We start from the raw sequence: 27,249 nt of genomic DNA, 5'->3' as shown, positions 1-27,249 counted from the left end.
CATCAGAGAAATGCAAATGTGAAATGTGAGATTCCACCTCACACCAGTCAGAATGGCTAAGATCAAAAATTCAGGTGACAGCAGATGCTGGCACGGATGTAGAGAAAGAGAAACACTCCTCCATTGTTGGTGGGATTGCAAGCTTGTACAACCACTCTGGAAATCAGTCTGGTGGTTCCTCAGAAAACTGGATATAGTACTACTGGAGGATCCTGCAATACCTCTCCTGGGCATATATCCAGAAGATGTTCCAACTGGTAAGAAAGAAACATGTTCCACTATGTTCAAAGCAGCCTTGTTTATAATAGCCAGAAGCTAGAAAGAACCCAGATGCCCCTCAAAAGAGGAATTGATAAAGAAAATGTGGTACATTTATACAATGGAGTACTACTCAGCTATTAAGAGGAATGAATTTATGAAATTCCTAGGCAAATGGATGGATCTGTAGGGTATCATCCTGAGTGAGGTAACCCAATCACAAAGGAACTCACACAATATGTACTCACTGATAAGTGGATATTAGCCCAGAAACTTAGGATACCCAAGATATAAGATACAATTTGCTAAACGCATGAAACTCAAGAAGAATGAACACCAAAGTGTGGACACTTTGCCCCTTCTTAGAATTGGAAACAAAACACCCATGGAAGGAGTTACAGAGACAAAGTTTGGAGCTGTGTCAAAAGGATGGACCATCTAGAGCCTGCCATATCCAGGGTTCCATCCCATAATCAGCTTCCAAACACTGACACCATTGTATATACTAGTAAGATTTTGCTGAAAGGACCCAGATATAGCTGTCTCTTGTGAGACTATGCCGGGGCCTAGCAAACACATAAGTGGATGCTCACAGTCAGCTATTGGATGGATCACAGGGCCCCCAATGGAGGAGCTAGAGAAAGTACCCAAGGAGCTAAAGGGATCTGCAACCCTATAGGTAGAAAAATATTATGAACTAATCAGTACCCCGGAGCTCTTGACTCTAGCTGCATATGTATCAAAAGATGGCCTAGTCGGCCATCACTGGAAAGAGAGACCCATTGGACTTGCAAACTTTATATGCCCCAGTACAGGGGAATGCCAGGGCCAAAAAGTGGGAGTGTGTGGTTAGGCGAGTGTGTGAGAGGGTATGGGGGACTTTTGTGATAACATTGGGAATGTAAAAAAGGAAAATAACTAATATAAAGTATTAATAAAAAAGAAAGAAGGCAGAAAGGAAGGGAGGGAGGATGGGAGGGAGGGAGAGAGAGAGAGAGAGAGAGAGAGAGAGAGAGAGAGAGAGAGAGAGAGAGAGAGAGAGAGAGAAAGAGAGAAAGAAAGAAAGAAAGAAAGAAAGAAAGAAAGAAAGAAAGAAAGAAAGAAAGAAAGAAAGAAAGAAAGAAAGAAAGAAAACACAGCTCAAAATAAGATGTCACCATCAAATTGCTCTCCTCAGAACTCTGGGACCCCAACACAGGAGGAAACAGAAACAGTAGAAGAGGCAGAGAAGACAAGCAGCACGTGTCAAAGAAATGAACAAAGGTCATACAACAAAGGTCATAAAATTAGACTAAAACAGCCATCACAGGACCTGCATACACTAGTTCTCTGCTTGTGTGTTATAGCTTTCAGTTTAGTACCTTTATGGGACCCCTAAATAAGAAATAAATGTGTCTCTTATGCTTGGGCCTTCCATTGGGCTTTTTTCTGTTTCTGTTGCTTTGTCTTTGCTAACATCTATATGCAGGTTTTGGGGGTTATCTTATTATATTCTATTTTGTTATGTTTTGCTGTTATCTCTTAGAAGCCTGTTCTTTTTTAGAAGAGACAGAAATGCAGTGTATTAGGATACAATGGGAGGTAGACAGGGGATGGAAGGGGTAAGAGGAGAAGCAACTTCATTCAAATGATATTTCATGAAAAAGAAATCTCTGTTTAATAAAGAGAAAATAAATTTAAAAAAAATAACTATTTATTAATTCCAAGTTCACATCTCAGATTTCGTATAATCTTATTATGATTTCCTATTCTATGTTGTATTTTTTGCATTTTTCCTATCACAATAAATAAATGCCAGCTCAAAAATATTCACTTTGGTAATTGTGAAAGAAAGGACATAAAAAATACAGTCTAAGTTATAAATTGAAGAACCAAATAGCTTAAATGTGCTTTCATTACCAGATGAGCTAAAATCCTTGCTACCTTGAACTGGAAGAATATTGACATCCAAAGTTTTAATTATCAAACCTTAAAGTTGTTTGTGCTTGGGAAATAGGTGTTTCTGTACTGCAGTACAATTAATGAAGTTTTGAGCTGTGACTAATAAACATTTAATAATGATTATATTAGATTTCATTTTCCTTTGAGTGTTGCCTTGATGTGTACAGTAGAAAACAGGTGCCACGTTATTCTACAGACACCAGAATTTAATATTTTTACTGAGATTGGCATTATTCATTGAATCAACTCATATGTATTGCTATTGCTTTGGAAAACTTAATTACAAGTTAGGAAGAACAAAGCAAAAGTATTACCATTAGGTACACTCCTAGATGAAAAATTACTTAGATTCATTACATTAAAATTTGAGTATTATACCTTTAGAGATTTGTGGTTTAAAAATAATTTACTGAAATATGGAGAGGTGATTCGGCATAAGACAAATTAAAAAATAACATTGACAGTTCTGTTTTAATGCATACTATTTCTTAATTCTATCTCCACAGATTTGGTCTATTAAAATCATTTTAATAACCACTGTGTCTACTGCATTGTTAATAACATCTTTTCAGAACACATAGACCTATGCACACACACACATGTTCCTACACATATAGGCACATACATATGCACTTATGCGCATACATAAACACACATATATGCACGCGTATATAAAAATAAACACACATCTATAAACACACATAAAAATTGAGTTTTACTACCTGTTTTAACATTTTCTATAACTTTGAATATAGTTTTTTGTCTAATAAATTATCTTCTGAAAATCAGAAATATCTGTAACTCAAATTTTTGAAATATGAGTGTGTCTGGAGATGTATCTGGAAGCATTTCTGAAAACAGGCTTTTGCCTATTGTATACTTTCCATATCATTTTCACAGCACATTTCTGCCTGCAGAAAAGCAAGAAAATATTAACCAAAGAAGCAGGGATTGTTAAAGAAAGCCTGTGTTTTTGATTAGCAGACTCCCCCCCCCCTTTGACTTGTGATTTCAGACACCTGATTTCTCCACAGTCATAGAAGCTGTGAAGGTGAATACAGCAAGCTTTGCAAGATGCTCTTCTGGGCCATCTCTATTATTGTCTCTAGAACTGTTCAAAATTCCATCTTCTGAGACCACATGGTTCCAAAGGACAGCACAGTCAGTCCACTGAGGACTTATTCGTTTGTTTAGATGCCTTGATTCAAACTCTAGTTATAATTACACCTGGTCTACCCATCTCGTGTGTGTTCATGTGCATGTGATACTGCATTCATGTGCACATATGTGCAGGGAGCAGAGAACAACCTGGACTGATGCCTATTTTGGTGTTATACTTTAGGTGCTGTCCATTCCATATTTCTTTGTTTCTTCCTTCCTTCCTTCCTTCCTTCCTTCCTTCCTTCCTTCCTTCCTTCCTTCCTTCCTTTCTTCCTTCCTTCCTTCCTTCTCTCTCTCTCTCTCTCTCTTTCTTTCTTCTCCTTCCTTGTCTCTTTTCTTTCTTTCTTTCTTTCTTTCTTTCTTTCTTTCTTTCTTTCTTTCTTTCTTTCTCTCTCTTTCTCTCTTTCTTTCCTTCCTTCCTTCTCTCTCTTTCTCTCTTTCTTTCCTTCCTTCCTTCCTCTCTCCCTCCCTCCCTCCCTTCCCCTCTCTCTCTTTCTTCTTTCTTTCTTTCTTTCTTTCTTTCTTTCTTTCTTTCATTCTTTCTCTTTCTCTCTTTTTATCCTTCCTTTGTCTCATCTTTCTTTACTTTCTTTCCTTTTTTCCTTTCTTTCCTTTCTTCCTTCCTTCTTTTCTTTCTTCCTTCCTCCCTTCCATCCTTTCTTTCTTTCTTTCTTTCTTTCTTTCTTTCTTTCTTTCTTTCTTTCTTTCTTTCCTTTTCTTTCTGTTTTATTTCTTCTTCTACATCTCTTATGTGCCTATCTAGACAGACTGGCTGATTAGAGATCCCAAAGCATATGCTTGTCCTGACTGTAAGGTTTTTTTTTTTAAATTCGTTTGTTTATGATTATGAGTTGGTTTTGCTTGTTGTCTTTTTGTTTGGTTTGTTGTCTTTTTTGTTTGTTTGTTTTGGCAAACTAAGTTAATTTCCCTGGTGTTGTTAGTAGATGATAAACCAGAAGTCTTACTTAGGGTACAGAGGCCCAAATTCCAGGTGTTTGAGAGGCTGCAGCGTGAGGATTGTGTTCTCAAACCTGCCAATACCATACAGTGGGTTTTAAGGCAGCAACAAAAGCTTAGTAAGACCTTAAATCAGGGTAAAAAGTAAAAGCTCCTGGGGATGAAGTCCAGGGGCTGACAGCTAGCCAAGCAAGCAAAGGAGCCTGGATTCATTTCCTAGGGCTGGAAAAGGAAAGCACTAATTAACTCTATTCCATCGCTATAGTCATTGATTGTCAGTAACATACACACATTCTTGTGTTCTGAATGTTAGACATTAAATAATAAACTCACAAGCCACTTCAGTTTCATTGGCTGAAATTGGCCAACTAATTCCATTTTCCTCTGATAGGTTTTTTTTTATTACACTACTGACTAGTAATGTTAGCTCTCAGATCACATATTACAAAGGACAGAGTGAGTATATCTATATGTATATATTACCTATTCATGTGTCTTTCTGTAAGGCAGAGACTGACATAGATATAAGTAGATTCACTTGAGTATTTTAGGCAAGATATTGAGGACAGAGGCCTATCTACATCTTGAAGGTATACTGTAAAATCAAGCTTTGGAGTCAAAGATGAGCCACTCCTCAGTCAAGTGGGGCAGATCATGTGAGGTATGAAACAGCATAGGTCATTGAAACAAGGTACAAAACTGTGTCTAGATGATATACAGGTGTATGATCGATGACAGTTCCAGTATAGCTTGTCAGCCATAGAGCTGACTCACTGGGAGAGTTAGGATTTGTTATTCCTTTGATATCTGCATCTAATAGTCAGATGGCTGCTGGGACATGCAGTCACAGTTAGAGTTAAGTCAAAAACCTTTGAACCATTTTCTCAGTTTGTCATGTTCCATGTGTTGGACCTGGTTTTCCAGGTATTTAAATAAACCACGTTCCTAAATTCCTTTGACAAATTACAGGATAAAATGTCTTTTATATTTTAGACTAAGCTAGTTATCTGTGGCTTATGAATGTTGACATATATGCTTTTGTTTATGTGCCAATAAGGTGGCATTAATTTTCATCATAATAGTATGTGGCAAACGATAGTGATACATATACTGGTTGGTACAATATGTGGTGGCATGCAGTAATGCATAGCCTGACTGCAACCCATATGCATGCATGTACACATATACATTTACATTATTAAATATACATTTATACTTAATGAAATACACTGTAATCCCAATAAAATTTTTAAAAAGAGATTGATTTATCGACTATTGACCATTACATGATGACTTATATATTTGTGTTTCTTATTGAAGGAGCTATATATAATCTTCCCCCTCTCTTCATATATATATATGTGTGTGTGTGTGTGTGTGTGTGTGTATATGTATATATATATATATATATATATATATATATATATATATATATGCGTGTGCGTGTTTTCTATAAATCCAATGAAGAACTGATCACTAATCATAAGATATTGATGAGAATTTCAGTTTGTAAAGCATGTTTAAATTTTGGCTTCCTAGTGAACTTTAACCAGAGCTAATTTTTATTGAGGTATACTTTATTAAAAAAAAAAAACTGGTATGTGTGAGTATGAGAGAGATTTTGTGTACGTGAATATAGGTATATACAGAGTCCAGAAGAGGACAAAAACATTCCTGGAGATAAGGGTTACCTTTAGGCTTCAAGTATGGGAGCTGGCAGGACAATTCTGTCCCCTGCAACTGCTCAGCCATCTGACAAGCCTTCAGTTTATTTTTGATTCTTAGATATCAAGCAGTACACTTTTATCTTTGTCTCTATAATTATTTTTCAGAGTCAAATCGTGCTAAAAATAATTGATTGAGTGTCACTGTAATCTAAAAGTAACAATGAGTCAAATGTTCAACAGACTAAGCTATCATAATTAAGATTACTTTTTCTTATAGGCTAAAGTACCAGTTCTGCTAAAGAAGTGCTTTGCACTATAATTTGACGCTGAATAACTTTAGTAATGCCCCCTTTAGTACATTTGTACTTTCAATTGATATTTTTATAAGAATATTTGTACATGTAGATTAGCAAAAGCAGAAATGAGATGTATTGTCAGTCTGAATTGGAAACAAATATATATTTTGTCTTTGAAAATAATGTTTTATTTGTTGATGGAAAAGGATAATTTACATAATTGAGTACTAAGTCATATGTGAGATGGCTAATGTAAGTCATAAGTCTGGGAACACAGACTTTCCACAGCAGAAGACTATGGTGGATATTTATAAAATCTGTTACCATTTTGACATGTTTTAAAGAGACCATGAAACCCAAGATCTGTATGTACAGGTTAGATCAGCGAATTAAGAAATGTAAGATTGAATACTTTTTTTTCCATTTTTTATTAGGTATTTAGCTCATTTACATTTCCAATGCTATACCAAAAGTCCCCCATACCCACCCACCCCCACTCCCCTACCCACCCACTCCCCCTTTTTGGCCCTGGCGTTCCCCGGTACTGGGGCATATAAAGTTTGCAAGTCCAATGGGCCTTTCTTTCCAGTGATGGCCGACTAGGCCATCTTTTGATACATATGCAGCTAGAGTCAAGAGCTCCGGGGTACTGGTTAGTTCATAATGTTGTTCCACCTATAGGGTTGCAGATCCCTTTAGCTCCTTGGCTACTTTCTCTAGCTCCTCCATTGGGAGCCCTGTGACCCATCCATTAGCTGACTGTGAGCATCCACTTCTGTGTTTGCTAGGCCCCGGCATAGTCACACAAGAGACAGCTACATCTGGGTCCTTTCAATAAAATCTTGCTAGTGTGACTATGGCTTTACAATGTCAAAGAATGATTTCTGAAAGTACATAATTCCTAAGAAGTCCATACATGGGTTATGAGAGTAATCAGCAAGAACCCTCTTCTCACTTCCTTTGAAGCAGTGGGGGTATTTTAATATTTCATAAAGCTATGTGATCCAAATGTCTAGGGAGTGGCTGTTGGGTAACCCAGAAGTACAGCCAACTGGCTAGAAGCAGTCCTCTTCTGTGTCTCCTTTATCCTATGCAATTCAGTGTCAACTTGTGCTGTTCGTGTTCCTTGTAATAACTTACATAGAAAATGAAATTTTGAGAAGCTCAGTGAGACTGAAAAACAGAGAATCCTTGAATCAAGCAACTTCAGTGGCTTAGATTCTAAAGATAATTAAAAGTGTGCTTGCACACTGAAATTTCATGCCAAAGAAGACGGTGTATGTGTCTATACTGAAACAAACAGAATAATGAAAAATGTGATATTTCTATATCCACAGCATATACATTAAAACTTGTAGTTTGGTTTTTCAAGAAGATTTTTAGCAATAGAGTTTTGAATATGTAAGGCAATTAGCTCTCTTTATAGAAGGTGTCAATTTTTACTAAGACTGGTTATTTGTGTTTGACACTTATCTACAGAATAATTGATCAATGAATAAGTGTTTGTTTAACTAAACAAATGAAACTTCATGGGTAAGTATGTGAAGTGAAAAGGAAAAGTATTTTTTAATTACTTTTTTACTTTTCAGCTGTTGCCCCTCCCCCAGACCCCCTGTCCCCCTCCCATTTTTTTGAAGCATGTAGTTGCAAATTTCATGGGATAAAATTAAAAAGGTGACAACATTATCACTGGTAGTCAGATATGATAGATAGTATAAAATATATGCTCAGTACATACAACATGTTTATTTTAGCCAAATTAAAATATAAATGTATTAAATATATATGTACTGTGATGAATGATGAGAATTGTGGGATTCGTTAATGTGAACAGTTTGGAAATCATTTATTTGAAACAATTAGTCTATTAGGATGTAGGATATGGTGCTGCAATATTGAAGATCCTGCTGTTGTGACTTCTATCAGTCTGACTAGTTCTTAAGAAGTAAAAGACCTCTTTTACTTCATTATAGTTCATTATAAAGAAAATTTGCACGTTTTAGATTGGACTCAATCTTCTACAAAAAAAATAATAATTGCTGACTTTGAAGAAAGCTGGGTTATTCTATTCATCTGTATTATTAACTTCGATTTTGTGATGATTTCTAGAGCTGTGACCACCACTGCTTCAGGTAGTTTAGAAGCTATATCTCCTGAAACATTTAATCCCAGAGATGAAGCATTCAGTTAGGGCAAAAAATGATTCTACATGTGCAGTGTGATTTCCTGATTCAATATACTTCTCTACCTCTATGATAAATCATATATGGGATATATTTAGTTTTGTTTTGACTTTTATTAAACATTAGTAACACCTTATATTTCTTCATAAAAATACTCATTATAATTACTATTTAATTAATATTGGCCTTATTAATTACATAAGAATTTAGCATTATAAACTTGGTTCTGTTTTGTTCAGGAATATGTTCTAATTTCTCTGAAGCATGGATGATGTTTTCTTTCAATTTGGAAGTTGTTGAGTCCCTCTTCCTCACCTCCTCATTAGTCTATTCAATGAACAAATTAAATCTTTTCATTTACTTGGAGAAAATTTGCCTTTATGCATAATTTTCTTAAAATTTTAAATTAAAATCTATCTAGATAAAATATTAAAAAGGCCTATTACCAATGCTCTTCAAACTATTCCACAAAATAGAAACAGAAGGAACCCTACCTAATTTGTTTTATAAAGCCACAGTTATGCTTATACCTAAACCACACAAAGACCCAGCAAAGAGAACTTCAGACCAATTTCCCTTATGAATATCGATGGAAAAATACTCAATAAAATTCTCAAAAACTGAATCCAAGAATACATCACAATGATTGTTCATGTGTGCTTCATCCAAGAGATAAAGGGATGGTTCAATATAAGGAAATCCATCGACATAATTGACTATATAAACAAACTCAAAGGAAAAAAATCACATGATCATCTCCTTAGATGCTGAGAATGCATTTGATGAAATTCAACACCCCTTCATGGTAAAGTCTTGGAAGTTCAGGAATTCAAGGCCCACACCTAAACATAGTAAAGGCAGTATACAGCAAACCAGTAGCCAAAATCAAACTAAATGGAGAGAAACTTGAAGCAATCTCACTAAAATCAGGAACTAGACAAGGCTGCCCACTTACTCCATACTTATTCAATATAGTACTTGAAGTCCTAGCCAGAGCAATTAGACAACAATGATTTCATAAAATTCTTAGGCAAATGTATGGAATTTGAAAATATCATCCTGAATGAGGTAACCCATTCACAAAAGAACACACATGATATGCACACTGATAAGTAGATATTAGCCCAAAAGCTCAGAATACTGAAAATTCAATTCATAGACCATATGAAGCTCAGGGAAGAAGGAAGACCCAAATGTGGATGCTTCAGTCCTTCCTAGAAGGAGTAACAAAAAAATGAGAGACTCAGAAAGCCTGAGTTTTTAGAATTTGCTTCCTAATCATCATGAGCCATACTAAGGCTTGTTATATCATCTGCAAGATGTGGGTACTCATGAAACCCAAGAAAGGGGCGGGTATGTGTGTGGACTTTCCAATAAAAGGAGACAAGAAGGGGCTGGTGGAAACACAAGAGGCTTTAGCTTTCATTTCTTCCTTCTTGTCTCTGGATCAATCTATTAATTAATACATTGCTGATCTGTATGGCCCAGTGTAATATATAGCCAGGCCAAGGTACATGTAAAGTGTCACTCTGTTGTGAGACTCTAAAGCAGGATTTCAAAAGCTGATTCCATTCCCCAGAGTTTTACATTGGAGAAAGTATCTGTCTTGCTTCCCTCATGTCTGTCAGCATGTGTCTGGGGTAATCATAGACATTCAAGAGGCATTTGCTGAATGTAGGCTGATAAATGGATAAATAGATAAATGGATGGATGGAAGAATGAATGGATAAATAGATGAAATGAATGAATGAATGAATGAATGAATGAACAAGGAAAAATGTCACAGATGTCCACCTTTCATAAAAAAAAAAAAATAAAAAGCTCTTAGAGATCCAGGTGCTCTTGTCAGCACCAATCATTGCAAGCTGGAAGCTGTCTGGTGTGGTTAAAGCTGTGCACATCAGAACCAGGTCCCCATCTTTCATATAGAAATGAAACCCCAGAAGCGAGTCCTTCACAGGTTCCAGAAACAAGCCTTAGCACCTTCCCTGTGGGAAAGAAAGAATTCTTTAATTCCTGTGAGCATGTTCCAGTGTTCTCTGGGAAAAGAGAATATTCTGGAACAGAACACAGAAATGTCCAGCATTCCTGAGGTCCTTTTCCTACAGTCACCTCCTGTCTTATGGTATGTGATGTCAGTCACTTGTTAAGGGCTGTATACTGTCCACAGAACTTTCAGTCACAAGTAAACTGAAAATGTTGGCATTCACAAGACCTTTGTGTGATGCTGGAGATGGAGCCTAACTGCACAAAAGCCAGTCAAATGCTTGGACACTGAACTATATACAGTTCCCCAGTTCTTCAGGATCAGTTTGTACTAAATGAAATTGGTGAGTTACAAGAAAGCTGTCTCTGTGTGTCTGAGAATATAGTTGCTAGGAATATGGAATGAGAGCTTCCTTCTCAACTAAGTTCTGATTTCCTCAGACAGTATTATCTGACATTCTCCTTTCTAACAGGATATACTAATATGATTATCTGGCACAGAGATCTGATACATTTGAATTTATCACCAACTACCTAGCAGACATAGACACAGATGAGCATCAAGTGACCACCTGACACCAGAACCAGATGTGGTTATCCACACTTGTAATTGCAGCCCTTAGGGTGCCAAGGTGGGAGGATGTCAATGCCATCCTGGGCTACCTGACAAGAACCAGGCTTGCTAGAGATATCTAGCAAGACCCTAACTATCCTTTTCTTAAAAAGAAGAGAAAAAAGGAGGGGGTGCAGAAAAGGAAAGACATTCAAAAGAAATGGCCAGATTGAAAGAATACAAGGACAGTTTCATGCAGCTATCTTTTTTTTTTTTTTTTTTTTTTTTTAAGCCTTCAGCACAGCCAAGACAAGAGTCTCTTGGAAAAAGATAGCTCTTCTTTACACCTTCAATTTCCATTCAGGCCAGAGTTGCTGCAGATCAGAAATGCCAGCTGGGCTGTATGGCAATTTTACTCTAGTTGAGCCTTCTTTCTCGAAGCCTACTTTTCAGGCATTCCACAGTAAGAGGGTATGTGTTGAGTTCAAATTTGTTAATCTCTCATTTCTTTAGGAATGTGGAGAGAAGATGAAGTAAAGCCATGCTTAGTATCTCCAGAGAAGGTGGAGTTTAAGAGTGGGTGGGTTGGGAAGAAGGGGAGGGGGGAGGGGATAGGGGATTTTTGTGGGGAATTGCAGGCAGTTGTCCAGTCGAGCTGAGGTCTGAACCCCAATGGTCATAATTCACCTACATGACACGGTAGGTGTTCCCTCATGCTCCTGGAACTTCAGCCCCTGCCTAAGGTACCCCCTCCCACAGCCCCCACAAGAGAAGCATGGTCAGTAGTCACATAAGCAATGGCCTAAGCTTCTGACCTTTAGGGTAAACTCCCCAGTTAACTAGCAACAGTGAAGACCATAAAAAGGAGTGCTCAGCCTGCACCTTGCTCTCTTATTCCTTTGTCCTCTCACCTCTCTGTTCTCATTTCTCTCTCCTCTTCCCTTTCCCTTTGTCTTCTTCTTTTCTCTCTCTCTCTCTCTCTCTCTCTCTCTCTCTCTCTCTCTCTCTCTCTCTCTCTCTCTCTCTCTCTCTCTCTCCCTCCCTCCCTCCCTCCCTCCCTCCTTTCTACCTTCTCTCTTTTCCCTGCATTTCTATAATAAAGCTCTAAAACCATAGAGTCTCTGCTTTGCTCCATCAAGTTCCTCTGTGCACTTTGGTCAGTGTTGGGAACTTCTTCCCTCTTCTGTCTGTCCCACAACCTTGGTGGCTTTAGCAAAGTAGCTGGGGGGGGGTGTCCCCAGGCAGGGCTGCCCCTTGACCACCCTCTGAAGAATGGGATAGAGGAATGCTCATGCAGGGATGAGTGGATAGGATAGCTAGCAGCCCTCCCACGCCTGACTGATCAGAGAACAGAGAAACTCTGGCTGGGTGTGGGCATCTTTTTCCTTCCGTTCTTCCCCAGCCACCCCCCCCGGCCCCCTTTCCCCTCCTTTTTTTTTATTTTGTTCCCAACAGATTTTCAGAGGGGAAATGAGGAAATGGGAAAGCATTTGAAATGTAAATTAATAATAATAATAATAATAATAATAATAATAATAATAATAATAATAATAGTAAAAGAACGGCCTCAATGGTATTAATGAGAATAAATTCAGTCATTCAGAAAATACATGAGGTCAGGACTCTGTAGATAGGGGTACTTGCTGCCAAGCCTGATGACCTGAGTTCAATTCCTGGATCCCACATGATGAAGGGAGAGAGTCCACTGCGGAAAGGAACTCTCAAACCTCCACACACATGTCCTTGCACCTGGGCACCCCTCCATACACACACACACACACACACACACACACACACAGACATGAATAACTGTAGTTTTAAAATGTGATTTTCTTTGCTAGTGCTTTTAGAAATATTTATTTATTCTAATTGGAAAAAAAACACATGCTTTAAATGATGTCACCACAGTTTCATTCTTGTGCTGTAATTGTACTGAATGTTATGCATCTTTAAAGGGAATCACTTCATGTAAAACTTTTTTGTCTCTTCTACTGAAAAATAAAATGGGATTGAATTGGGTAATAAAGGGTTGAGATGTAGGAAGAAGCACTTGGTCAAGGCAAAGTCTAAAACTGGTCTCTTTTTTATTTGTTAATTAGATTAGAGCACCTGAAAGATAACATTTTACACTGGATCCAGAGATCATGGAAAACGAGACATTCTTTTTCTGGAGAAGTTTACATGCCCATTGTTGGTCACCTCTTTACTGTAAATACTATTGGAAAGATCATAGCGTTTGTGCTAGTGAACTAGCAGGGGTTATGCCCATATCTACTGTGTCCATTTTGGTTTTGTGGGTGTTTTCTGTTTTTGTTTTCTTGGAAATAAATTAATATATTGTTTTCCACCTTCAAAAAAAGGATTACAAAATACTCATGTGAGGTAGAGGGTAGAAGGGACTTGGGAACAAGCAAAGAGGGGGAGAGGAAAAGGGGGCAGGATAATGTATGGAAGAAGACTGTGATGATATACAGAGGGTCAGTAATTTGAACAGAGGTGTGTAACAATTGGGAATGGGGAACTGGGGAGAGCTACCAGCAAGTCCTGGATGCCAGGAAAGCAAGAGGTTCCCAGGACCCAACAGGAAGACATTAGCTATAATATCCAATAAAGGGAAGAGAGTACCTGTAGAGACCATCAGAAGTTAGGAAGGTCCCTGGTTGGGCAAGGGGGCCACCTACTCATCTCCAAAGTTTTAAACCAGAATATCTCCTGCCTGAAGGAAATAGGTGGACAATGTGTGGAGCAGAGACTGAAGGAAAGGCCATCCAGAGGCTGCCCCACCTGAGGATCTAGCCCATATACAGACACCAAACCCAGACACTATTGTGGATGTCAAGAAGTGCCTGCTGAAAGGAGACTGATATAGCTGTCTTCTGAGAGGCTCAGCCAGAGCCTGACAAATAAGAGGCAGATGCTCACAGCCAAACATTGGACTAAGCACGGGGACCCCTATGGAGGAGTTAGAGGAAGGACTAAAGGAGCTGAGGGGGTTTGCAACTACATAGGAAGAACAATATTATCAACCAACCAGACCCTCCAGAGCTCCCAGGGACTAAACCACCAAACAAAGAGTACCCATGGCTTCAACTGCATATGTAGCAGAGGATGGCATTGTCTGGCATCAGTGGGAGGAGAGGCCTTTGGTCCTGTGAAGGCTAAATTCCCCATGGTAGGAGAATGCCAGGGTGGTGAGTTGGGAGTAGATTGGTGGGTGGCTGGAGGAGCACCCTCATAGAAACATGGGGTGGGAAGATGAGATAGGTTCATTTCAGAAGGGAAACCAGGAAAGGGGACAACATTTGAAATGTAAATACATAAAGTGTCCAAAAAAATAAAAATAAAAATAAAATGTTTTTGAAAATCTAAAAACCAGAATTATTTTTGCTACTATAGATTTTATCTATAAATTTTTACTACTGCTCTATCAGTTTATAAATGATAAATTCATAAATATAAACATTCCATGGTTTTTCCATGGAGAAATTTTATTATCTACAAATAAAAATAAACTTTCCTACTTTTGTATGTAAACAAAACAGAAGTAGGGAATTTACTTTTTAAATGTGTACATATGTTTGACTACATGTTTTTATGTTCATTTCCTTCTGGTGCCTTCTGAAGGCAGAAGAAGGCCACAGACACCCTAAAATTGACCTTTCAGGTGGTGTTGAGTCTTGATATGGGTGAGGAGTACCAAACCCTGGTCCTTTGGAAATGCTTTTACCCACTGAGACATCTCTATAGGCCAGTACTTTTCTGTTTATCTCTAGCTTTTACTTACTCAATTCATGCTATTAAAATAGTGTTACATAGTAGATGATACTTGGTGAAAGAAGCATATTTCTTACTTAAGAAACTGACCAATGAATTTATGAAATTCCTTGGCAAATGGATGGACCTGGAGGGTATCATCCTGAGTGAGGTAACCCAATCACAAAGGAACTCACACAATATGTACTCACTGATAAGTGGATATTAGCCCAGAAAATTAGGATACCCAAGATATAAGATACAATTTGCTAAATGCATGAAACTCAAGAAGAACGAACACCAAAGTGTGGACCCTTTGCCCCTTCTTAGAATTGGGAACAAAACACCCATGGAAGGAGTTACAGAGACAAAGTTTGGACCTGTGTCAAAAGGATGGACCATCTAGAGCCTGCCATATCCAGGGTTCCATCCCATAATCAGCTTCCAAACACTGACACCATTGCATATACTAGTAAGATTTTGCTGAAAGGACCCAGATATAGCTGTCTCTTGTGAGACTATGCCGGGGCCTAGCAAACACATAAGTGGATGCTCACAGTCAGCTATTGGATGGATCACAGGGCCCCCAATGGAGGAGCTAGAGAAAGTACCCAAGGAGCTAAAGGGATCTGCAACCCTATAGGTAGAACAACATTATGAACTAACCAGTACCCTGGAGCTCTTGTCTCTAGCTGCATATGTATCAAAAGATGGCCTAGTCAGCCATCACTGGAAAGAGAGGCCCATTGGACTTGCAAACTTTATATGCCCCAGTACAGGAGAACGCCAGGACCAAAAAGTGGGAGTGGGTGGGTAGGGGAGTGGGTGGGAGGGCATGGGGGACTTTTGGGATAGCATTGGAAATGTAAATGAGGAAAATACCTAATAAAAAGTAAAAAAAAAAAAAAAATAAAGAAAGAAAGAAAGAAAGAAAGAAAGAAACTTACCTAAGTTTATTAGCTTAGTTCTCTAGAGACTAAAAGCTTTAGTTACTTATAAAGACCTAGTCTTTGATTCCATAATGAAATATTGTTTTGGGGATGCTCACAGCCAACCATTGAACTGAGAACTGTGTTCCCAATGGAGGAATTAGATAAAGAACTGAAGGAGATGAAGGGGTTTGCAACCTCATAGGACAAACAACAATATCAAACAACCAGCCCCTCCCATCCCCTGAGCTCCCAGGGACTAAACCACCAACCAAAGAGTACACATGGAGCAACCCATGGCTCCAGTCACACATGTAGCACAGGATGGCCTCTCTGATTTGAGCCAAACTGCCTTCTAAATATTTAAGTTTTTGTCCCTTGACAAATGGTATTCTCAGCTTTTCCTTTATCTTTCTTTTTCTTTTTTTCTTCCTTTTTTTGTTAATCATTCCATTCCTTTACATCTCAAATGATATCCCACTTCCTGATTAGCCCCTCCACCACCCTCCCTATCTAATGATATCCACTTCCTGGTACTGCTCCACCAGCTCCCCATTCCACATTTGCCCTCTCCCCTTCCCTTTTGCTTGTATGAGAGTATTCCCCAACCCACCCGCACTCTCCTTCCCCACTGGTCCAGCATCCCCCTATTCAGCATGCCCCTATTGGGGCATCCAACCTTCACAGGACCAAGGGCCTCAGCTTTGATCTCAGACATTTCTTTTTGTAGGGAATGCAGGTGAGTGCAGAGATGTGTAGCTGCAAAGGTGCTGAGAATATTCCTGGTGGTGGAGTGCTAAACTTTAAACTGAACATTCTCTTTAAGGGTCAGAGCACATCACCAATGAGGGGTTGAAAATGTAGCAGTCAAGTAGTGGGGAGACAAGATGAAGAAATTCTTTGGGGAGGGGCATGAGATGATGCTGAACTGAACTGATGAAGTCACAGCAGCAGCAGTTGCCGGTATTCAGCCTGCAGAAGACTGCTTGATTGCAGTCCATCACAAGTTGGAGGGTGTTGGTGTTTATGGGACGCTACTCTTTCCCGCTGATCTTTTGGCAACTGACAGATTCTGGTTAAGAAAGATTTATGTGTGTCATTAAATCATACAATTAGATAATTGAGAAGTCATATTTATGATGAATGCTATCAAGGCCTTTTCAGTGAACAGGTACAATTTAGCCCACAGAACTATTATACTCTTCTCTGGTAGTTTATAATCCATCTCATATGTTGGCTCGTGTTTTAGCAGAAAATATTTTGTTAAGCACTTACAAAGGCACATATCAAAGTTTACACACAACTTCCATGTATGTAAATAACCAATAGTGACTCTTGCTTAGAAGTATCATTGGATAAACTTCAGTATGTAAAGTGGACATGGTCATACATGTTTTCATAGTGTTCATGCACAGTAATCAAGCTATGGCTGAGAATAACCAGATATAGATATACTATAGAAAAACTAAGATAAAGAGAGAGGGAGAGGGAGAATGACAGAGAGAGAGAGTAGGGGAGGAAGGGAAGTAGAGAGACAGACAGAGACAGAGAGAGACAGACAAACACACACACACAGAAGCAGAGACAGAGACAGAAACAGAAACAGAGACAGAGACAGAGACAGAGAGACAGAGAGGAATTGAGAGAGAGAGAATGTTTCAGGGACAAGACAGACAGACCACTGAGTTTTATTTTCTTCTCTGTTGGGGTATGCATACCACTACATGTGCTCTTTCCCATGTATAATAACAAAGCTGTACTTTCTGAGGTTTCTCATATTAGAATTCAGATGGAATACCCAATGTAAAGTATAACTTTCCAATTTTCAACTACAAAGCATTGATATACTGCAGAATTTATAAAATTTATATACAAACTAAGGTCTCTTCATTATGCCATGCATGAACAAACCTTTCTGAATAGTTTGAATCAAGATCTTGACTTTCTTTTCTTATGCGTGGCTATAAACTTCATGCACAATCCTTTCATTTCTATTTACAGGGAGTCACTTCAACAACTCTTAAGAATTAAGCCTGTCTTAATCTCAGGCCTTCCTTATAGTATTGAAATTGAGGAGGTCTCTGAGCTCTCATTAGTTGTTGCTTTATTTATATTTCTCCTATGCATACTGGAAAACAGACCTTATGGCATTAGATCCATTGTTCATCTCTTGATCATGCATCTCATTGCTATGATAGTCCACAAACCATGTCTAATGTTGAAGAGGACTGATGGTGAAACCTAGGACTCACTTTCCTCTGCTTACCATGGCTGAAATTTTCCCTCCATTCTCTGTTGCTGCATGCACTTGTGTCCAAGGGAAACTAGAGTGCTTTGATATGGTGATTTTTGAAATGTGAAAACCAAAGAAAGGTTAATTTCTGGACTAATGAACTACATGCCTTTATTCTGTTCCAGGAAAGCATATACATATTTCTCCCATTAAATGGGTAAGATTGTTTCTATTTTGACTTTCAGTATTAAAATATGTATTATTTCCCTAATACTTAATTTAGATTCATCAGTAAAACATAGTCACTCATCCTATTTTCTACCTCTTTTCCTACTTCACAATGAAACCAGTTAGTGACAATTGAACCCAGGGCCTTCAGGTTCTGGCTCATATTGACAATATTCTTTGCAAAAGCATTAAACTTTTTTGGCTTCATAGTTATGAGTGCTACTAGGAATGTTTTTGGTTCTCTAATTATCTTTGTCTTTTCAACAAACTTGTTATATCCTTATCTTCTATAAAGTCCAGCCTATCTTTTCTGTCATAATTTCTGAACAGTTAAAACATCTCTTCCCGAGGCCCCTTGGTCTTGAAAACTTTATATGCCCCAGTACAGGGGAAACACCAGGACCAAGAAGTGGGAGTGGGTGGGTAGGTGAGCAGGGGGGGTATATAGGGGACTTTCGGGATAGCATTTGAAATATAAATGATGTAAATACCCAATAAAAAATTGGAAGAAAAAAAAAAAAAACATCTCTTCCCTTCCCTCTCCACTGTCTTCTGAATTAATTCTCAGAACTTTAAGAATTTGATCATTAAATTGTGGTGCCCTAGAGTGGAACATTTCTTTAAAGTCCATCTTCACTTGGCTGCCAACCTAATTTACAACTACAGTTGACTGTCTTTCAGTAATTTTAATTGTATGGTGCAAGTGAAACTTTTGATTGTTTTTCTTACAAACGAATTTCTCCCTTCATTCCCTATATCTACTCATTTCTCATTACTTATTCCTAGAAGAAGATTTACTGAACATTGTTGGTACTTTATTTCCATTAATACTTTAATTACATTATCCCTAAATCTCAAATCTGTCTCATCTAATTTCTCATATCCAGTTATTTATTTCCATCATGACTGTTCTGCCACAGAGATCAAGCTATTGTTCTATATTGTTAAATAACCTTCAAACTGCCCTTCTTTGTTAACAGGTTTCAGAAATGAAATCAATACATTGTTTTGTATATTTAATGATATATATACAGAGAATGGCAAACAAGGTACTGCACAACCTTCCTCCATCTTCTAATTCATTTTGAACAATTATTACAGTAAATTGTAACTGACTTTTACTTCTTCCAGCTTCATAAATTCTTTCATTATCAGTATTTATTTTCTCTATCCTTGAGGAATATTTTTTCTTGAATACTCATATTTGTACTTTCTTGTCTTTGGACCATTTTGAAAACACCTGTTTCTGGACGATGTTTTACAGTACTGTCTGTCTCTGTAAGGCCTCATAGGATTCAGTCATGAAGTCCTTTCCACAAAGACTTCATTTCACTTTCTAGTAACATAGTTTACCACCTTTCAATGAATTAGAATATCACATATCATGTTCTAACCTATAAACTTGGGATTGGACTATTTTGATTGCCACTGTACACCAGACAGCATAACATTTAGGACAAGTATCTTCTAGTTTTTTTTTTCTGTTTGTTTGCTTGCTTTTTATTGTATTTGTTTTTGTTTTTCTAGATAAATGAATTAATGTATGCATGAATGAAGCCTTCTTGATGGTCATACTAGACTAAGTTAATTTATGTATGCTTTATATGATATGAGGTACAAGTAGAAAGGCCTATGTAAGGATGCTTCAATCCTACTTCTAAGGGGGAAGAACATAATCACAGGAGGCAGAGGGAGAGAAGGCCCGAAGTGGAACAGAGGAGGGAGAGGTGAGGGGGAATAGAATCAGGTATTCGAGGGGGAGGGGAGAAAAAAGACCAACAGAATGGGTGGAAATATGCAGCCTCTGGGTATGGGAGAGTGGAGGAACATCTAGAAAGCACCAGAAGACTGGGAGGTAAGAGAATCTCAGGACTGAATGGGAGTGATGATGCCCAACAGTAGGGAGAGGGAACTCGAAGAGTCCACCTGGAGTAGACAGACAGGGCCTCAAATAGAAACATGGGGTTACCAACCCACAGTCAGAATTTATGACCCATAATTGCTCTTGTCTGAAATAACTGCAGGGACAAAAATGGACAAGAGACTGAGAGAAAGGCTGTTCAGTGACCTGCCTAACTTGGAATCCATATTGTTGGAGGACACCAAACCCTGACACTATTACTGATACTATGTTATACTTGCAGACAGGAGCCTAGCATGATTGTCTTCTGAAAGGCCCAACCAGCAACTGACTGAGTCAGAGGCAGATACTTAAACACAACCACTGGACTAATGTCAGGGGAAAACTGAAGAGGATACTGACCCCATAGGAAAACCAGCAGTCTCAACTAACCGGACCCCCTAGGAGCTCCCAGACACTGAGTCCCCAACCAGGCATCATACATGAGCTGGTCCTAGGCTCCCAACATATACCAGCGGACTGCCTGGCCTGGCCTCAGTGGGAGAAGACATGACTAATCATGGAGAGACTTGAGCCCCAAGGAGGGGATGGTTGGCAGAAGGGGAGTGCCTTCTGGGGAGGGAAGGGGGAGGAGGAATGGGATGAGGAACTGTGGGAGGGGGGCTGGGAACCTGTGGGGGGCAATAGTGGATTTTAAATTAAAAAAACAAAGAAAGCAAAATGAAAAGAAACAACTTATAGGAACGGGGAACCTTGCCTAATTTCATAGTGTGCCATGAACAAGTAGGCAACAGAGAAGTATGATAGAAGGAAGGAGAAATGGCAAAATGGAAGACAGATAGAAGCTCAGAAAAGCCAGGAGTTCTCTGGCTCTCTACAGAGACAGCAATGCTCGCTTACCTTGGGTATGAGGAGGGGTCGATCCTTTGATCTTCATCAGAAAAACAGACAGCCTTTTTATTTCTATGGATTGCTGAAGTGACAGTCAGACCTATTCCATGGGATCTTTCCCCTGTACCTGTGTATAGAAACATAAAAGAACAGAAACCACTATAAAGGGCAAAAAAATGTGCCAACGTGGGCTTTTGTTTTTCTTATTAAAGCATTCCTTAGTTTTCTTTCCCCATTTCTTTTTGCAGTGCAATTATATTTAGGAGAAAATAAATCAATTACAAACAATAGAGCTATTTTTATTAAGTTCTTAAAGTACGGCTTCTCACTTATAGTAATCTGATTTCAAAACCGTTACTTAGAAAAATATATATATATTAATTTATAATAGAATCAAAGAAAGTTTTCTGCAAAATTAACTTAAATTTGTTTTTCAAGCTTCTTAAATTAATGAGGCAAAAGCTCTTGTGATTTGAATATTGAAATCCCTCATGACTTTTTAAAATAAGGCCATTTGATTCAACAGGATTTCAAAGACAAGTGGGTAAAGATGCAAATTAATTTAATAGATAAACCACCACAGGGTTGATTAGGAAGCACTTCCTGATTCCTCAGCTGATTGGAAGATACATCCAATAATCAGGGGTTAACTTGAAATCAAAGACAACAGGTTTATTTTACAAGACTCTTGAGAACTAAAGAGACTGTAAATGCTCACATTTATCTTGATAATCATTTGGAATGTTGCATTAATAATTAAACCTTTGTGTTCTAAATATACGGACATAATAGCAGTGCCTTGGCACTGTTAATCAAATATGCATCCTAGAATCTGGAGAAATACCATTGATGAGCAATTACCTGTCCTTCAGAAGGCTAAAGGAAAGCTTGTGAGTCTGTGGGATTTAATTGCCTTCTACAAAAGTATTTGTTCTCTTTTTTTTTTTCTACATTGAATTCGTAGTCAATTTCATGGTTTAATTTTTTTGAAAACTGTGGATTTTATAAGTTTAGAAAGGAAATATACATAAAAGGTACACACAAATTCATATAATGTTTAATTGTACAAAAGAATTTCTTTTATAATTATAATATATATTTATAAATTTGGAGTTTATTTTCAAGTGTTTACTATATTGATCAATTAATTATTTGGTTAATATTTTAAATTTAATAGTAATATAATTTTAATTATTATGAGTTATTGTGAGTGGTATGTGCATATATTAATTTTAATATATACAATTCTTTATATTAATTATGAAACAACTTGTAAACAGAGAAAGTCATTTTGTTTTGTGGTAAAGATTGTATCCTAAACCTTCCTGTAAAGTGTTTCAGATGAATGTAAAATTACTAATTAACTTTTAGTAATATTTCAAGAGTATATTCAAACTATTTTTGAATGCTTGGCTTCATTATTCCTTGATGTTTTTTAAGCTACTTAATTTTTGTCCTTGGCTAATTTTGATGCCCAATTTCTCTCATTTCCACATTAATATTGATTACTTATACAAAAGTGAAAAATATTTTGAGTTTTTAATGTTTGAGATAGAGATAAAAATGAGTCTTAATTACATTTTCTTGGACATCAATAAAGGGAATTTGTTTGTGATAGTTTCTGTTACTGTCCTGTTCCTGATTCTATCACATTCACTCATCTCCCATGGGGAGTAGAATGATAAACCACCTCCCTCATTAAAGGTTACATCACCAAATATTGCCTTCAAGAACCACACAGAAGTATTTAGATAATTTACAGTTAATGATGGAAACAATAAAACCTGGAAACCTATGTACTGAAATCCTCAAAGCATCACTAACATCTAAGAATTGCCTATTCTTTCATCTGCATCTTCTCTCATCTCTATAGCAGAGTGCAATGCCATTGCTGTACACAGGTTTGAGAGGTCTTTGGTCCTGTGAAAGCTCAATTCCCCACTATAGAGGAATGCCAGGGTAGGGAGGTAGGAGTGGGTGGGTAGGAAAGGGAGCACCCTCATAGAAGCAGGAGGAGAGGAATAGGATAGGGGTTTCTGGAGGTGAAACCTAGAAAGAGGATAACATTAGAAATGTAAGTACATAAAATATCCAATAAAAAAAAAAAAAAAAGCTTGGCCAAAGAAGTCTTTAAACAACATTTTTCAACATTTTATACTTAAATTAAGTTCCTCCTTCCAGGTTCCTGTCCTGTCTGAGCTTTTGGTTTGACTTACCTCAGTGAGAAGACTGTTTTTATCTGGAAATGTAAGTTGAAATCAATCATTTTCTATCAAATATGATTTTGATTGGGGTGTTCAATCACAAGAGAAGACCTAACTAGCCTCAATGTTTTTTGTTAAAAAAAATGAACACAATGATTCTTATGCAAGCATATCAAGAAATTATTGGTACAGAGAAGACTTGAGCCTATTTACAAAGAGAAAGGTCAAAGGAGAGCTCAATTTATGCTGATTCATTGAATAGTTTTGCCTCTAAAGCCTTCACATCCACTGAGTAAAATCAGGAAATCTTATAATCTACATGGAATCAAAACCCAAGAAATGTTCAAATGTTTGTTATCCTTAAGATTAACAAGAAACTAAGCGTTTGTCACTTTATCAGAACAAAAGACTCACATGATTAAAGGAAAATACATAACAAACCAAACCAATGAAACAAACAAAAAAAAAAAGTACAACAAAAGCAATTTCAGAAACTAGAAGAGAATACTAGATGAGAATATCTAACATTAATATTGTTGCCACAGGTGAAACCTGACATTTCAGGAGAGTAATTCCAGGAGACTTTGACATTAACCCTCTTGACTTTGTCCTTCTGGAATGGAGTTATTTGTTATGGGTATCTGTCTTAGTCAAGGTTTCTATTCCTGAACAAATATTATGACCAAGAAGCAGTTGGGGAGGAAAGGGTTTATTCAGCTTACATTTTCACATTGCTGTTCATCACTGAAAGAAGTCAGGACTGGAACTCAAGCAGGTCAGGGAGCTGGAGCTGATGCAGAGGCTATGGAGGGATGTTCTTTACTGGCTTGCCTCCCCTGGCTTGCTCAGTCTGCTCTCTTATAGACTACCAGCCCAGAGACGGCACCACCCACAAGGGAACCTCCCTGCTTGATCACTAATTGAGAAAATGCCTTACAGCTGTATCTTGTGGAGGCATTTCTCCAACTGAAGCTCCTTTCTCTGTGATAACTCTAGCTTGTGGCAAGTTGACACAAAATTAGCCAGTAGAGTATCTTATCATTGCTATTACTTAATATAGTTTAGAACTCTGTTACCCAAAAGCTGACCTATTAATGTTTTGGTCCCCAATTTGTCATTATTGGTAAGATGATCAATATATCCCTGATAAAAGGCCTTCATACCACAAGGAAATGCCCTTGAATAGTACAGAGTAAACACAATTCTTTCTTTCTCTAACTTGCTTCACATTTTCATGATGAGTGGCTTTGCCTTGTCATAGGTACCTGCCATGATGTCTTGCTAAGGAGCCCAAAGCAGCATAGTCAAGTAAGACTTAACACTGTCCAAACTCTGAACCCATGTGAACCTTTTCAATCTTCAAATGTATAATATTGAGCATTCATAAGGTATCAAAGAGCTGAATAAGTAGAACACTGTTGGTATTTGAATGCTGGTTGTTAAGATAAAAGCCAACATCTTGCATTACAAGTCTTAGAACTATAAATAGCCTGAGTGGTAACAGAAAGTGTGGTGTACATATTGAGATCTTGTTGCTGAGATTAAATGATGCATTCAAGGCTTAACAGTGGAGGGCAGTGCAATATCTAGGACAGAGATAATGAATTATTGTGCTGTACTAACTACATTTCTCACTGCTGGGACGAAACAGCTGACCATAAGCTTAAGGAAAGAAAGGATTATTTTTGTTCACAGATTGAAAATCCCATCAATAGCATTGAGGAAAGAGTGAAATAAGCTCATTCTTGCTCAGGAAATAGATAGAAATGAGTGCTAGTATTTATCTCACTTTCTTCTTTAACTCACCTTGGGTCATGGATGAGTGTCTCCTCCTTAGTAAAATATTTCTCAAAACTCCCACAGGACACAAAAATTGTGTTTCCATGGCAATTCTAAATCTAGTCTTCTTGTCAAAGAAAACTGACCACTACAGTGTCCAAGATGGAAGACATTACGAACAGTTAAACCAGGAACAGTTCTTAGTTCTCTTGACTTTATTAGGTATTTATTTTGTTTACATTTCCAATGCTATTCCAAAAGTCCCCCACACGCTCCCCCACCCAATCCCCCACCCACCCACTCCCACTTCTTAGCTCTGGTGTTCCCCTGTACTGAGGCATATAAAGTGTGCACTACCAATGGGTCTCTCTTTCCACTGATGGCTGACTAGGCCATCTTCTGACACATATGCAGCTAGAGATACGAGCTCCGGGGGTACTGGTTAGTTCATATTGTTGTTCCACCTATAGGATTGCAGATCCCCCCCAGCTCCTTCGGTACATTCACTAGCTTACCCATTGGGTGCCCTGTGATCCATCCAATAGCTGACTGTGAAAATCCAATTCTGTGTTTGCTAGGCCCCAGCATACTCTCACAAAAGACAGCTATATATGGGTCCTTTAAGCAAAATCTTGCTAGTGTATGCAATGGTGTCAGCATTTGAAAGCTGATTATGAGATAGATCCCCAGATATGGCAGTCTCTAGATGGTCCATCTTTTCATCTCAGATCCAAACTTTGTCTCTGTAACTCCTTCCATGGGTGTTTTGTTACCAATTCTAAGAAGGGGCAAAGTATCCACACTTTGATCTTCATTCTTCTTGAGTTTCATGTGTTTCGCAAATTGTATCTTATATCTTGGGTATTCTAAGTTTCTGGGCTAATATCCACTTATCAGTGAGTACATATTGTGTAAGTTCTTTCGTAATTGGGTTACATCACTGAGGATGATGCCCTTAAATTCATTCTTTTTAATAGCTGAGTAGTACTCCATTGTGTAAATGTACCACATTTTCTGTATCCATTCCTCTGTTGAGGGGCATCTGGAATCTTTCCAGCTTCTGGAAATTATAAATAAGGCTGCTATGAACATAGTGGAGCATGTGTCCTTCTTACCGGTTGGGACATCTTCTGGATTTTTGCCCAGGAGAGGTACTGCGGATCCTCTGGTAGTACTATGTCCAATTTTCTGAGGAACCACCAGACTGATTTCCAGAGTGGTTGTACAAGCTTGCAATCCTACCAACAATGGAGGAGTGTTCCTCTTTCTCCACATCCTTGCCAGCATCTGCTGTCATCTGAATTTTTTATCTCAGCCATTCTGACTGGTGTAAGGTGGAATCTCAGGGTTGTTTTGATTTGCATTTTCCTGATGATTAAGGATGTTGAACATTTTTCAGGTGCTTCTCAGGTGAGAATTCTTTGTTTAGTTCTGAGCCCCATTTTTAATGGGGTTATTTGATTATTTGGAGTCCACCTTCTTGAGTTCTTTATATATATTGTATATTAGTCCCCAATCTGATTTAGGATAGGTAAACAACCTTTGCCAATCTGTTGGTCGCCTTTTTGTCTTGTTGAGGGTGGCTTTTCCTTGCAGAAGCTTTGCAATATTATTAGGCCCCATTTGTCATTTCTCCATCTTACAGCACAAGCCATTGCTATTGTATTCAGGAATTTTCTCCCTGTACACATATTTTCAAGGCTTTTCCCTACTCTCTCCTCTATAAGTTTCATTGTCTCAGGTATTATGTGGAGTTCCTTAATCCACTTAGATTTGACCTTAGTACAAGGAGATAGGAATGGATCAACTCGCATTCTTTTACACGATAACCACCAGTTGTGCCAGCACCATTTGTTGAAAATGCTGTCTTTTTTCCACTGGATGGTTTTAGCTCCCTTGTCAAAGATCAAGTGACCATAGGTGTGTGGGTTCATTTCGGGGCCTTCAATTCTGTTCCAGTGGTCTACTTGTCTGTTGCTATACTAGTACCATGCAGTTTTTATCACTATTGCTCTGTAGTATAGCTTTAGGTCAGGCATGGTGATTCTACCAGAGGTGATTTTATCCTTGAGGAGAGTTTTTGCTATCCTGTTTTTTTGTTTGTTTGTTTGTTTTTTTGTTTTTTTCCAGATGAATTTGCAGATTGCCCTTTCTAATTAGTTGAAGAATTGAGTTGGGATTTTGATGGGGTGCTATGCTCTCTGGTCCAGTCAACTGGACAAGCCGAAAGGCTTAAAAGTCACTCATGAGGCAAAAGAGTTTCAAGGAAGCTCTCCTCCTGTAGTCTAGTGTTCTCTACCCATACATTAATTTTTCATTCCCAAGTTCCATTACCATGCTAGTCTAGAGTATGGATCCACGTGCTCTCT

This window comes from Mus musculus, chromosome 3 (assembly GCF_000001635.26).
Source record: "Mus musculus strain C57BL/6J chromosome 3, GRCm38.p6 C57BL/6J".
Taxonomy (NCBI): Eukaryota; Metazoa; Chordata; class Mammalia; order Rodentia; family Muridae; genus Mus; species Mus musculus.
The sequence above is the reverse complement of the archived record's forward strand: the minus strand, read 5'-3'. Positions refer to the sequence as shown.